We start from the raw sequence: 15,023 nt of genomic DNA, 5'->3' as shown, positions 1-15,023 counted from the left end.
ACACTCCCATAGGGCCCAGCGGCCCATTTGACTGCAGCGCACCAAGCGGGCGGAGTCTCATAACATCCGGTTTCGGTTTCAACGCGCGCAGTTTGAATGGCTGCATGCGCTGCGCCTCGCTGCCTGGGACGACTTCCGGTTCCGGTCTCAGGGGCGCGCGGTTTGAATGTTAGCATACGCCGCGCCCCGCTGCGCCGTTGGCAGCGTATAATTAAATAGATTTTGAGTGCTTTTGACCAGCCATGAACGCAGCTGCATCACAGCCTTTGCCAAATATTAGCACTCCACAAAAGACACCAGGTTTTGAGTGAAATGAGAACATTTATTTTGTGCAACACAAACAAAGCCGTGGGATGCGGAAGATGGTTCCTGGCCTCCTGCTCAAGGTGATCCTGTTGCGGCACCACGGTATACAGCAGGTGTTGCCGACGGGTGGCATCACCTGAAAAATTCGCAAGTATGGTCATTCTCAGTCACCTTATATTGTAACTCTGTAAACAGTGAAAAGGTGCGAAAGCGGCGAGGGAACGAAATTACGAGCGGAGTAAACATGTTTTTGCGAAACTCGCGTGCTGAACGTCGTTGCGCAAAGTACAATACACATACCGTACTACACGGCAGATACCAATCAGCTTTTTGCAAGCATTTCTACATTCCCCGACGTTATTGTCTACCTTCTAAAACCTAGGTGGATAGCAGAGTACGCGGTTTGTTCGAGAATATTTCGTACAAAGACGGCCACAACACGGACTACGAACCAGAAGTACTCAATGTGTTAGGAGCACTGAGAAATACACGGGTGCAACGTATGTCTTAAGAAGCATAGCAAATTAAACTATCGGCTTAACAGTTCTTGGTTTTCAAGCTCTCTAGAGTTTAGAAAGCCCGACGCGTTGCCTTTTTTTGCCGGTTTTCAAAAGCGCATCCCTGTGTTGTCAATGCACGGGCGAAATGTGCGTTTCCACGAGCGCAGATAACGGACTCTTTCACACGTACTACATACATACATACATACTACAAGAGTAAGGTTTTTGAGCTTTTCGTGCGTCATCTTTTTTTTCCACCAGTCTTGAAAACTACGGTCCCGTACTTGCTGCGCGGGAACGGTCGTCTTCGCCGTTCGCCCACTTTCAAAAAAGTACATTTTAACCTTACACCGACAAATGTCACCCATAAGAAGTTACATATTGTCGGGGGCCATACAAAAACGTGACGTCCCGAGAAAGCGCGAAACCAAGCAAAACTAACCGCTAGGCACAGCGCGTCGGGCCACAGGCCGTGGGCGGGTTTTTTTTTTTGTTTCTACGCACCGACCGGCGAGGCTGCATCATGCAGCATCATTCCTCCCGCCGCTCCCGCCACGGCGTAGCATGACACAGCGTGCGCGCGCCCTTCACAACTGCGCCGGCGTACTAAGCTAGAGTGCTCGAAATGCAGCGTAATTTTGCATAAAGTGCTTGAAATGTAGCGTACTTTTGCAAAAACAAAACATTCCTTCCTTGACGTTGTCACAAACTGCAAGAATGCCGTGAACAACAGCCGGCTGGCCACAGAGCGAGCGCGCCGCTTCACGAACTGCAGACAGGCAACGGCGGCCGGCGCGGCCGCCTAAATTGCATGCAATACAGCGTACTTCCACAAATAAACATTTCTCACCTTGCCGCCGTCATAAACAGGAGGAGTTCTGCGTCGAAGGGCAAGAGAGACGAAAAAAATTGCGGTCTGCCCGCACGAACAAATACGCCGCACGCTTTCACGCGCACAAAACAGCCCCCACGATGCTCCGTTGTCTGCCACTCGGATGATGGGTCTGAGCCGCCGCTCCGGCTACCCGCCCGCGCGCGCGCGTTTAGAGACTGGTGGCGCCATCCTGGAGTTGGAAGATTATCTAGTGGAGGAGGAGGATTGCGCGTCATTTCCTGGGGCCAGATTTCGCCGAGTGTCCGCTCTTTACCAATATCTTTCTCTATGCCGCGCCACCGACACATGGGGACGATCCGAACTAGGGAAGTCTAGGGATTAAGCGCGGCTGAAGTGCAAAAATCCAAGCAACACTGTGCTCTCTGGGGGTTACTTTCATGCAAAGAGTGGTAGAGGGAGGAGACGTTCCAAAAGACTGGAAAGTGAGCAGGATGAGACTAATATACAAAGGCAAGGGAAACAGGGACAACATTAAATCCTACCGACCAATTACGGTCACATCAGTTATTTACAGGCTAGCAATGCAGATGGTGAAAATGAGAATGGAAGAATGGGCAGAGCGTGAGGAGATCTTGGGAGAGTTGCAGAACGGTTTCCGAAGGGACAGACGGTTGGAGGACAATCTATTTGTCATAACGCAATGTATAGAGATAGCTGAGGCAAGTCGGAGGCCTCTATGGATGGCATTTTTGGACATTAAGGGGGCATATGACAATGTGAATCAGGAAAAACTTTGGGACCAATTGAAGGGATATGGCGCTGATAGAAATCTGGTTGAATATCTACAACGTATATATTCAGACAATGAGGTCGTGGTAACCTGGGAGGGAGAAACTACAAATCCAGCTAAAATTAAGAGAGGGTTAAGGCAGGGCTGCCCACTGTCACCTCTGCTTTTCATGGTATATGTGAGCCAAATGGAAAAGAGGTTGGAAGAGTGTAGGGTAGGAGTTGACGTGAGTTATATGCAGGATGGTCAGAGGGTAAGCCAAGTGTTGGCTGGACTAATGTATGCGGATGACATTGTTCTACTAGCAGACAAGCGAGATAAGCTGCAGGAACTGGTTAAAATCTGTGGTGAGGAGGGCAACAAGCTAGGACTCCAGTTCAGTAGAGAGAAGTCAGGGATAATGGTCTATAATGATGAGAAGGGGGACCCACTAGAAATACAAGACACTATGATAGACCATGTGAGTACGTATAAGTATCTAGGGGTATGGCTAAGTGAAGGAAAAAAATATCTGGAAGAGCATGAGAGGATTCTGAAGGACAAGGGAAAAAGGAATTCAGACATTATGAAGCATAGAGCACTATGGAACTATAATAGGTATGAGGTGGTTAGAGGGGTATGGAAGGGAATCATGGTACCGGGCCTCACATTTGGAAATGCAGTCCTGTGCATGAAATCAGAGGTACAGTCAGGGCTAGAGGTCAGACAAAGAAGTGTAGGATATAGCCTTGGGAGCCCATGGGAACACTCCGAATGAGGGAGTCCAGGGAGATATGGGTTGGGCGTCGTTCGAGGTTCGGGAGGCCATCAGCAAACTGAAATATGATCAGAGACTAACTCAAATGGAGGAAACAAGGTGGGCAAAAAAGGTGTACAAGTATCTGTACATGAAAAGTATTAACACAAAATGGACTAATAGAACCCGAAAGCTAAGAACGAAGTATTTACGGGTGAGGGATGTCGGAAAGAAAGATGTGAAAAGAAAGAATGCAGGAAAAATCGGCGCTAGGCATATATAGGACACGAAAACAGGACATCAAAAAAGAGCGATTATTCGATAATTCGCGGGGCAGTTCACTGCTTTTTGAGGCTAGGACAGGGACTCTGAGAACAAAAACGTATAGGTCCAAATTTGAAGAAGTGGATATTTTGTGCTCTGCATGTAAAACGGAAACGGAGACCATAGAACACTTGGTTCTGAGGTGCGCAGAACTCCGCCCAGCCCTCCCAGAGGGGACAGCAACGACCATAGAGATAGCGCTGGGATTTACTGGGGAGGACGGGCGAGTGGATGGGAAAGGCGTGACATTGACGAAGGGGAGGTTGGAGGATTGGTGGCGGAAATCAAGGGAGGCGTGAATTTCGAGGGTGAAAGGATAGACAGATTAGATATTGTAAGAGCGAAAGGGAAAAGAAAATTAAATTAACAATGGGGGAAGTATAGGCTAGGTGGCGAAAGCTACCGCCCGGTACAAAGGGTAAAGCCATTATCATCCATCCATCCATCCATACTCGAGGTTATTGGCGGCGTTTTTAGCCGCTCCCACTATTAGTGGCTGCAGTGTTTGTAGCGAAACACAAACACTGTGTTTGTAGCGAAACACGCAGATATCTTGCGGTAGAAATTACCCGTATTAATTGCGGCGTATTCAATACAATATTCGTTGCGTCAACGTTTCTTTTGTTGCGCGATTTTCGTCGAAGATAGAATCGTGGTCGGCTGTGATTCGGGCTGGGACGGCACGGATCTCGGTTCAGACGACGGCCGCGAACCAATTCGCGACAAAACTTCGAAGCGATGCCTGAAGCGATGTCGGCGGATACGATACGTGTTTGGACCATTTCTACTCAAGAGACTGAAAAACGCGTCACATCACAACTCCTCCTCGTTCGACGATACGTTCTCACAACGGCTCGTGATTTCTGCCCCAAAATAACAGCAGAATGCTGCCTGCTCTGAAAGTTACGCTGCCCCGACGATTTCACAGCGACACGCGATTCTTACTGCGAATTCTCGATCGGGCCAGACTGCAGTACAGGCTGCTAACAACCGTCCGTAATTACTATAGGTATAATCCCAATTTTTAAAATACTTATGATTGCATACTTAAAATTTTTAGTGAGTTATTCAAAATAGCACACTGCAGTGTTTTTGCATTGCTGGCAGAGAAAAAAATAATTGCACTTGCAGCCTTTCCTAAGCACTTTGCACGGTCACTGTAATATGTAAACGGGCTTCTCCTTGGATCCCTATACTGTTACTGCAAAAGACATTCTTACCTATACAATACGGTGTGTGTGTGTGAATTGTGCATGCATTTAACATTCACAATTTAGCACAACACTGCTGTCAAACACAAATGCTAATGGACATCAGAAGTTATGTTTCCAGCTAATTGGAACAGGTAAAATCAGTTGTAATTAAAGCAGTTATACATTTCACAGAACAGTGAAAATGCGTAAGTAATGATTTATTTTTGTCATGTTTTTCAGGCCATTATTAAAGCCAACATAGAAATAGCACTATGTGGCTGCAAAGGGGCTAAGACGTGCATCACTGGGCGAAAAGGGCATGGCTTTGTTCTGCAGTGACAGTGGGCCATCAAGTTGTGGTTTAGCATTCCTTCCTGAGCTCATATTGCAGTTGCACAAGCCAGAATGCAGTGTTGAAAACAAATATGGGAAGTTCTGCTGAAGGCCATGTCATTGTTGCCATGTGCAAAACAAGCTGGCATATACTCTGTGCAACTCCAAAACATTCTCAAATGTCGCTGTGAATTCAAAACAAAGTTGGTGCCTTTGTATTGCATAAAAGTCTGTGCATGCCATTCTCATTAATATAGATATAATCAGATGTCGGAGCCAGTAAACTGAATTACAGGTTCAGCAAATGCAAGAACCAATTTGGAGGGTTTACATGGCCACAGCTCCTGGCTTAGGCTGAGAAAGAATACTTGTATAGTCAGGGGAACAAGGTACGATGGCCATATTATCTGGTTATCTCGAGCAAACACTAACATCTCAAGCAGAATTTGTAAAATTGGATTTCCAGTAAGGGAGCTATAATGTCGTGCAATAAAATGAAATTACAAATAAGCCATTGAAGTATGTGACGGGTATATATGCATATGTTCTCTGATACAGCCTTAAAGCAATGTCTAAAGTTATTTTCACCGATCAGTAAAATGCAGAATGGCTGAATGTAACGATGACCACTTCCCAAGGCAGCAAACAAAAGTGAACATTGCTAACTGCAAACTGATGTTCATACCACTTAACATATTCTGAATTTTAGTGCTATTAGTTGCTGACTATCAACATGTTTAGCAAAACATACCTATATCACTGCCAGTCTGCTTTCAAAAAATAAATTACCTGAGGCATTGACAGGCAACAGAAATTTATAAAATACCAATATGAAGTTAGGCCAAAGAATGCCGAAGAAAAACAGAAAAGCAGTGATGGCTTTTTTCGTTTCTGGCATCTCTATACTGCGACTTGAAGTTGACGGCCTTTGTGTTTAAGATGAACCAGCAGTCCTGTTAACACTATCCAGAATATATAAAAGTCACATGCATAAGTATGCATTTGCAGCATTCTCACTGAGCCATGTTATGAAGTTGGATGTCTTGCTTAGCTGAAGAGACGATAAGAGAGAAGCGCCAAGGAAAGACTGACACAGAGGCACACTAATGCATGCTTAGCTTTTCAGTGCACGAGTTTAGCTGGCTAGACCTAGCGTGTGAAGTGTGCAAGTTAGCCTAAATGCAACTATATACCGTTCGACAAAAATGTTGTGTAAATCTGCCCCGATATTATTTGAAATAGATTGTGAGGATATTTCTTACGCATAAGATAGCATTGTATTGGTTTGATGAGTTGAGCAAGTGGCAAAGTACTTCATTACAATAACTTATTTTTACATACATACATATTTATTTTGTCATATTTACACATGGAAGTATGTGTGCCCGCGGAAGCGCAAGACAGGGCGCTTGTGGGCGGGCCACGGCAATCAAACAAAGTGCAGACTCAGTACAGACAAAATTACATGGTTTGCAATATAAAAGAGAGAAAAAAAAGAAAAAAAAACATATATTGATAGGAACAACAATCACACTTGTACACACTGAAAAAGTAGGTTAAATACATAGATTATGAGGATGCAACAACAACAACAACAACAAAAAAGCAACCGTGCTTCGTAACACATATCAACAAGACCTTCAAAGTGTTTCGAGCCATTATGTCAGTGTACCGTTTTAAAGGTTCTAGACGTAACTAGCCAGGATTTTACTTGTGATTTGACCTCTTTGATAGTCTGCAATGATAGTATTTTTGTTGGAAGCTGGTTAAAAAGGAATGGGATGTAGAACATTCGGCACCTTTTTCCATAGTGTGTATATATCTTGGGAAGCTTAAACGACTCTACTTTTCTTAGTATTTTAGGTTTGTTCACAGGAAGCTTAAAGTTATTAGAAAAGTAGTTTCTACTAATTACTACATGTGTAAATAAATCTTGAATGAAGTACACATCAGCTGCAATCATTCTTTCAGCACTATCTAAGGTCTCCTTAGACGTGCCATACAAAATGTTTGCGGAAATTCTGTGTAGTAATCTATCGATTTGGCTCCTTCTAGACAACGCACATGAGCCATAAACAGTGACACCATACCTTAATATAGACTCTCCTATAGCCTTAAACACAAGCTGACGCAACCTAACAGAAGTATTGAATTTCATTCTGTAAAGATACATAGAAGTTACACGGAGTCGTTTGATGAGATGCTCAACATGAAAAGACCAAGACATGTTGGCGTCGAGATGAATACCTAGATATTTGACTCTTTCAGACAAGGGCAGTGAAACACATTGACATCTAGGGCAGAAAGTACCGTGCACAATAACATTTATTATACCTAAACAGCACTAAATGACAATACTTGAGTGATGAGCTAAAATGATACGCCAAGTAGGAACTTGATGAGTTTGTAATTTATACTAATAAGAAGTAATTAACCATTAGCATCCAAGTACAGTCATACCACGACAAAGGAAAGCTTTGTAGGTTTTCCTGGTAGCCTTATGGCTTCACTTGAGTTGATGCTAATGAGTAATTACTCCCTTATCACAAATCTTCACCTTAGGGGATTTAGCTAATTCAGTGCAGGAACATCATCATTCACTGCATGGCTTTCTGCAGTGACTAGCTCAAAGGACAACAGGTTAATAAGCCCTGTGAGTTGGAAGGCCATTCCTGCCTTTTGTGGCAAAAACAAAAATGAATCTTTAAATGCAATGGCATGAACTAACTGAGGCACAACACTGCTTGTGCGACTAGTGCAGAAAGAACCATGAGCCAGAACAGATTAGTTGGTTATGTGACAATAAACAGTTTAAAAAAATCTGCAGTTTCTGCATGACATGCACAAATTTGAAGATTCACCTTTAGTGCTGTTACACTGGAGCTTCAAAAATAGTCTGAGAGAATAATACAAGTGGCTCAGGTCTGAACTCATTCAAGGATTCTAGTTAAGTTAGACTTCGTGGCATGTGCCATTAGAATACCCAAGCTGATGCCACACAGGGGATTTGAACGCAAGCAACTTGGAAGACGGTGATAGTAAGGACACGTCGAGTGTAAATATCATAGGTTGTGGGTGGGTGTATGAGGATTATTAGGTATCTGAACCAGTATACAGTGAATCTACCTTTATCGGAAGGCCTTATAAGTTGGCAAAATGTAATGCTGACAATAAAAAACAATATTAGTGCATTCTTAGTAACATTAGCAAACAGGCCAATCCAGGGCATGCTAAATGTTGTTTTGGAGAACTGAAATGCTGGTATTGATTGCAATATGGCAGACCCCATACAGCTGTCAGTGAGGGCATGTGAAAAAACACTGAAGGGACGGTAACAATGCAAGTAATAAAAAGCTGATGCCCAAGGGAGTGCCTTGGGGGACGTCCGAGATTGCAGGAAAAGGCAGGATGCATAAGAATTGGCAAGGGAAATCTGCTGAACGCTGGCTGTTTAAGCTTGGATCCAGTTTAGAGCTATTGGATGCAAGTTAAAGCACGAGAAAACCAGCATTACATAAATAAGGGAATCGCATGCTTTTTCAAAGCAAAGAACAAAAGCATAATAGGCGGATGTTGCAGTCAAGGTGCATGTCGTGAAGAACAAGAAAAAGTTGGCTATTGCAGAAATGTTTTCTAAAAGCTTGCCAATTTGGATGAAACAACTTAATGGGCCAAAACAATCTAGCAGGGTCAAGAGTGTGAAATGTGTTTAGTGATTTGTAGCACATGCCAATAACACAACCATAGGCGCTGGGTGATCAGGGGTTAGAAATAGAGGCGCCAGGCTATAATAAGGCAGGAAGCTATCTGCACAGAATGCACTATGTATGCCTACACAACCTGCTTGCTCTCCCGTTGTTGCTTTCTGCAAATTTCACAGAACTTGATCATAGTGTACTGTGGGATGCACCAGTGGCTAGTTGGCATGTCGAAACTGTGCTAAGGGACGATGACAGCAAGAATTGCTACCCTGTGCAGTGGTGTTGTTACCGTCGTCTTTGTTCCTAGCGTAGCTTTACCAGCTCCACAGGGCTTATTTTGCAGTCTGCAAGTAATCATGTCTGTAGCAAGCAGTCACAGGCAAATGAAGGTAGTAGCAGACAGACATATGCAAGTGCATCGACGAGATCTTCTGAAAGCCTCGAGAATGTCTTGTTTAACAAACTGCTGCAGCTGACCCAGGAAGCGCTGCTGAACAACCGCTTAACACCAATAAAGCCGATCTCGCGAGCAGCTCTGGGACAATAGCATTCCGAACACATCCAGTTGCGTACCACTTACCTTCGGATCGAAAAGGACCATGAGCAAAATCAACAACAGACACTGTCATTGCCTATGAGGTGCTTCGAGACCACTGCATTTTTCTGATTGCAGTGGAAACCAACATCCCACTTAAACTGAATACTGCCAAGCATTTGTCAATATTGACTTAACAGTGCTAAGCAAAAAGAGAGAAAAAGCAATGGCAAAGGTTTTCTCAATATTTTTTTCTTGTTTTTCATCAAGACTCGTTATGCCCAACTTGCTCTGTGGACAGTTTTGATTGCATAAGCTGCTGCCACACTTTTTTTTTTCTGAGCTACATCAATTGAAATGCTGATGAAAAACAGACTTATGATTGGCACATATTAGAGATTTGTACACTGTCAATCAGCCGTGATTTAGAAGCGGCAATGATTCTTGTTTGTAATCGCGTAATGGCATGTTGTTACAATCTAAACCGAAACGGCTAGAGTAAGTGTTCAGTCACCCATTCATCACGCCGATATATTTATTGCAGGCAAATGTGCGCACAGCCGGTAGGTAATAAAAAGAAATTACGCTGCCGAAGATACAGTTGCACTGTACCGATGTTTTCACACAGGTTACACAGTTCCTCCGGCGAGTCGTAACCCGAGCACCCATCATCACAAAATGTATTGAATGGTGCACCAAGGCGCAGATGGATGGCGACATCACTGTTGTCTCCGCAGAAAACAGTCCGACGGCCGTGCAGCCAAGCTCGCGTCACGTCGCACACACGGCAATTCTCAAGCACACTGCCAACACAAATCGCGATCAAAATGGTAATGAATGCGTAGCGGAAACAACGTCACGTGCACGCTTCGGTCGCGATCACTGCAACCATCGCAACGAATGCGACTAGCTGCACAACGCCACTTTCATTTCAGCATTCGGAAAGCACGTCGTGCGTAGTGAGCTCTCGCAGATGCACATTTCACTGCCTTGACGTAAAAGCACTCACTCCGATCGCAATCACTTTCACTACGCGGACACTAGTCACTGTGCTAGGCAGCTCATGCACGCACAGAAGTTCACCGTGAGCAGTTGTTACTCGCCGCTGTGCGTGATGATCCTCGCAGGAATTAGGAACGCTTACAACAACCACAAACAGCTCCATATAAACAATTCGTGACACCGCCAACGCGTAGGCCTTGCGCCGGTTTGAAGAGGCGCTCTGTCAACTCCATCCAACGTTACTAGATTCCATCCAACGTTTTAAAAACGTTGATTCCATCAGCGTCGATGATCACAGAATTCAAATCGGGAAACTGTCGCTCGCCTCTGCTGCACGCGGAGAAGTTCGCAGTCGCTCTGAACACTCGTATTATCAACATGTGGCCAATATATGCTTCGCGGCATAGCCAGTTCAGTCGACCGGCGGCCATCTTGCACCGGCTGAAGCGGATGCAGGCATCACGTAAAAAGCAGCCAATCGCTGCAATCCGGTCGCCAGGCGGTTCCGCTCATGGAGGAAGGAAAGTTCCGCTCTTCCGCCCGAAAGTTGAAGTTGACCAACTTTCCTACCGCCCGCCGGACGGGGCGGTTGCCTATTTTCTGCTCGGGCGGTCGGCCGCCTGCCTGGCGGATCCGCTCAAAAGCGATCGTACAACGGCCCTTACATCTCCATCTATACGATTGATGCGGCGACGACGATCGAAGCATAGCCCGTGCTCGTCAGCGCTTCATACAGATATATATGCTGAAAAACCACTGAGATATGCACGCAAAATCCGCGATGATAAATGAGCACGTTAATGTCCACAAATGGTTGGCGTCATCACGGCCGGTTGTGCGCTGCGAGGCTCCTATGCGAGGGCAGCGCTATGCGGAGTGCGCCAGGGTGTGTATTCGCTATATATATGCCTTCGCACTCCGGCTTCCAACAGTTTCGTAATCTGTTACCTTTCTGTTACCATCACGATTTTCTACTGCATAGGAGGCCATTTAATTTCTTCGATCAAAAACAAGTTAAAAAAGTAAGATGTGATGCGATCAGAAAGCGCAGTAATGGCGTGAGGCATTCACTTTCAGTATGGTACTAACGCATATGGAAATCGGCAAAATGTCAACAGAACGCCACGCAGTTGTTGTGGGCGCCTGGCTGTGGATCATTGACTAAACACGCGTGAAGCATTGCGCGCCGGTAGGAAGGAGAAAAAAAAAATGTTGCACGCTTCTTGCGTGTCATTCGGGCGCAGCCGCCGGCAATGCGCACAATTCACAATTCAATATACACCCCTGCCACGCAGGGTGCAGTATTTACGCAGCTATACTGTTTCGACTGTATGTGTACCGAAGTACAACGCTGAACCCTATCTTGGAGTTTATATAGGCAGTACTGGCGGGCCTCAACGTGTAACAATGACAAGAGCTCAACATTAACATATTTTACCATGCTCAAAAGTATGATTCGGTTCTGATTAATTTAAGCCACTTATGCTACTTTTCTTCACAGGTCTGTTAACTGAAATTTGTAATTACACATGTTACTATTAGGCACGAGACTAAAATCCGCCCGCAATAGGAATGTGAGGTTGTCCCTAGGTTTCCCTGTTGCATTGAACTGCATGTGTTTTGAAAGTACCTAAAAGAAGACACAGATGTCCCTAGTTGGGTCTAACCTGTCACCAGGATTTTTCGTTTGCCCGTTTTCCACTTTTGCCTTTGTCGTCAGCGCAGCGGGAAGATCAACATGATGTCGGGCAGCGTGCGCGTTGGCGAGAGTCCGAATCCCGCTGCAGAATACGGTGAACGTCGTCACCTTTAGCTTCGGTGGAGCCACAACGGAGACGGAGACGATTTTCTACTGCATAGGAGGCCATGCACCTTCATCCACGCATGTGTATTTTGGATGCTGCAAGCCTATAAGTGATTTTAATTTCTTCGATCAAAAACAAGTTAAAAAAGGAAGATGTGATGCGATCGGAAAGCGCAGTAATGGCGTGAGGCATTCACTTTCAGTATGGTACTAACGCATATGGAAGCCGGCAAAATGACAACAGAACGCCACGCAGTTGGTGTGGGCGCCTGGCTGTGGATCATTGACTAAACACACGTGAAGCATTGCGCGCCGGTAGGAAGGAGAAAAAAAAATGTTTCACGCTTTTTGCGTGTCAATCGGGCGCAGCCGCCGACAATGCGCACAATTAAATGTACACCCCTGCCACGCAGGAGGTTGTTTTCGACGTCATCGACACCGTAACTGTTTAGGGTCAGCATATGTACTCACGTAGTACAACGCTGAAACCTATCTTGGAGTTAGCCAGTACTGGAGGGCCACAACGTGTAACAATGACAAGAGCTCAACATTAACATATTTTACTATGCTTAAGAGTATGATTCGGTTCTGATTAATTTAAGCCACTTCAGCTACTTTTTTCACAGGCCTGTTCACTGAAATTTGTATTTACACATGTTACTATTAGTGGCTGCAGTGTTTGTGGTTCTGAAAGGCAGTCGCGACTCTTACGACTTGTGGCGCTCACTGACGAACGCTACAACAACCACATTGTGCCGCGCATGGCCTCCGCAAAGCGGATAGGTAACCTCGGAAGCCATGTCCCGCGACGTTTCAAGATTTTTTGCGTTCGCATTGCGCTCGGTTTGCGCTTGTCTCGTTCATGTTACAATCCCTTCGCGTTAAGAGAATAGCATGGACACAGGACGCAAAAGAGGTACACAGCATGGGCTTTAGCTCTGTTGTGTGCCTGCTTTTATGTCCTGTGTCCGCTGACCTCGCCTTGCGAAAAAGGTAGTCGACAGCAGCACGTCACCGCCCTTTAAATTGACGTCATCCTATGAAAAAAAAAATCAAGGCCGCTGCGCTTTTACATAGGTGTTGCGATCTGGGACTTCAAAGCACTAAAGAGGTCAAGAGAAAGTTATAGGCGCAAAAATCTCTCCGCCAAGAATATTAGACGCAGTGTCTAAAAGGTATTTTCGAGGTACCAAGTTCATTAACCTCATTAAAAGTATGATGAACGTCGTCATTGGTCCATGTCTATATAATCATATCCAGCGTATGTGCATCATGCTTTTCCCCGCGAAGTGTAAGAAAGTTTTACACAGGACATTGCGACTTAATTCAGAGGAGCTACATGTAGAAACAACAGATACCCCACATCCGTCTGCTCCGGCTCAGGTAGGGGAATTTTTATGGCCGCCGGTGACCGTTGCGGTAGCCAGCCGTTCGAACGCTCCAATCAGGTCCCGCCACTGGTCACCGTTCGAATTGGACGAATGGTCGAGGAGCTCGGCCGTTGATGGTTTGCAGCCTGGAAAGGGCTGCCGGCGAAGCGTCGTGTGAGTCTCGAGCCGACGCTAGTGCGGAGGAGGAGGAGGAAGGGTCTGCGCCGGCGAGCCAGGATTACTCATGTTGCAAGCCGCGACATGTCGGCGAGTCCGGGCTTGCTTTGCGCAATGACGGGCGCACGGCGCTGGTTTCCAGAGGCCAGCTGAATGCGTGCTCTAGCACTACAGCACCCCCGCCGCCTGACAATGCGCCACGAAGACGAGCTGCTTCCGTGTGGCTCGGATTCGGGGCGCGCTTGTACACCAGGCTGCTCCAAGTTCCCGTCCAGTGTTCAGCCGCAGGTGCCTCCAGGCTCCTTTCCGTGAACAGGCCCCGCTCATGAGGACAGGATCACTGCTCTGCCGCCTTGTCACCCAGGTGTCTGGACCAGCTTCGCTCGGTCCTTCTGAAGAGCTTGCTTCTCAGCACCGGTCGTTGATCGTTCTGCATATTGCCAAGAACCGACCGACAACAGGCAACACCCAACACGTGCCCTCCGTAACCCGTCAAAACACCAAACTTCAAGGTCACAAAACTCTGCTGGCTATACTTCTGACCCCCCCCCCCTTTTTTTTTGCTCCCACTTCAACAAGACACACATGTGGGATACAAGAACGCTCAAAATCAGAACTCGAAATCAGAACTAGAACAAAAAGTGTCAAACGCGTGTGACACAGGGAATGAAATTAATGCAAATTAGGCCCCTTGAGATCCCTCGGGCAGGAAAACACTCAGCTGAGGCCGCAAATAAGGGCATCAATTTTGCCCCGATCTACGGGCGAACTAGCAATTGTTCGCAAAGTGACAAAACGCAATTCACGAGGAGGTCGAAGGTAGCCTTGCTTAGAACCCACAGCTTAGTGCGTCTACGTCAGCGTTTAGCTCAGACCCGCTGCTGCGGAAGCTAATGTCTCTGCCTCTTTCACTGTAGCTGGGCTTTTCTCTCTCTCTCTGTACTTGTCCTCCAAGTTTCTACGGGCGGTGTAGTACGAAAACTATTTGCTTTCTCTTACTGAAGACTTATCCCGTTCCTTACGCTTTGCGTAAAAGTTGCGACTTTCCAATGAGAGTGCGAAACTCCTCCGGTGGGGCCGTTCTTTCTTTTGCTTTGTTCGTGGTGGCAAGTGAGACCTTTCACGAGTCTTGAATTTCTCGCGCACCCTATTGCCTTTCCGCTCGAAGTGAGCTTCGCATCTACCCGGCCCTTTGATTTTACGCCTACTGAATAGCGTTATCTTGAGTCACGGCTTTCCATCGCGATACCTGTACTTGGCCGAGCGCTTAGACTGTTTCTTCTTGCCAGTTACCTGGTTGCCTCTGTAACGGCACCGTACAATATTGCGCTTCATGCCATACACGCGCGTTTTCTCTGCGCGCGCGTGCCGCTTTCTGTGGGACCGCGGTTTCTCCTGTGACTGCAGCGGAAAGTGA

The 15,023-nt window shown here is 46.1% G+C and overlaps 1 long non-coding RNA gene across 1 annotated transcript; it reads right to left on the bottom strand.

Annotated features, from left to right (window-relative positions):
* Positions 1 to 301: 301 nt before the first annotated feature.
* Positions 302 to 3,120, bottom strand: LOC149350342 (uncharacterized). Its single transcript, XR_016290338.1, has 2 exons — positions 1,657 to 3,120; positions 302 to 442 (listed from the first exon to the last, which is right to left on the bottom strand). It is a non-coding gene; the product is annotated as an uncharacterized LOC149350342 (long non-coding RNA).
* Positions 3,121 to 15,023: the final 11,903 nt, after the last annotated feature.

This window comes from Amblyomma mixtum, chromosome 3 (assembly GCF_055824585.1).
Source record: "Amblyomma mixtum isolate Tamu chromosome 3, ASM5582458v1, whole genome shotgun sequence".
NCBI classification, from domain to species: Eukaryota; Metazoa; Arthropoda; class Arachnida; order Ixodida; family Ixodidae; genus Amblyomma; species Amblyomma mixtum.
Note: the sequence above shows the minus strand (reverse complement) of the source record. Positions and strands in the feature narration are given on the sequence as shown.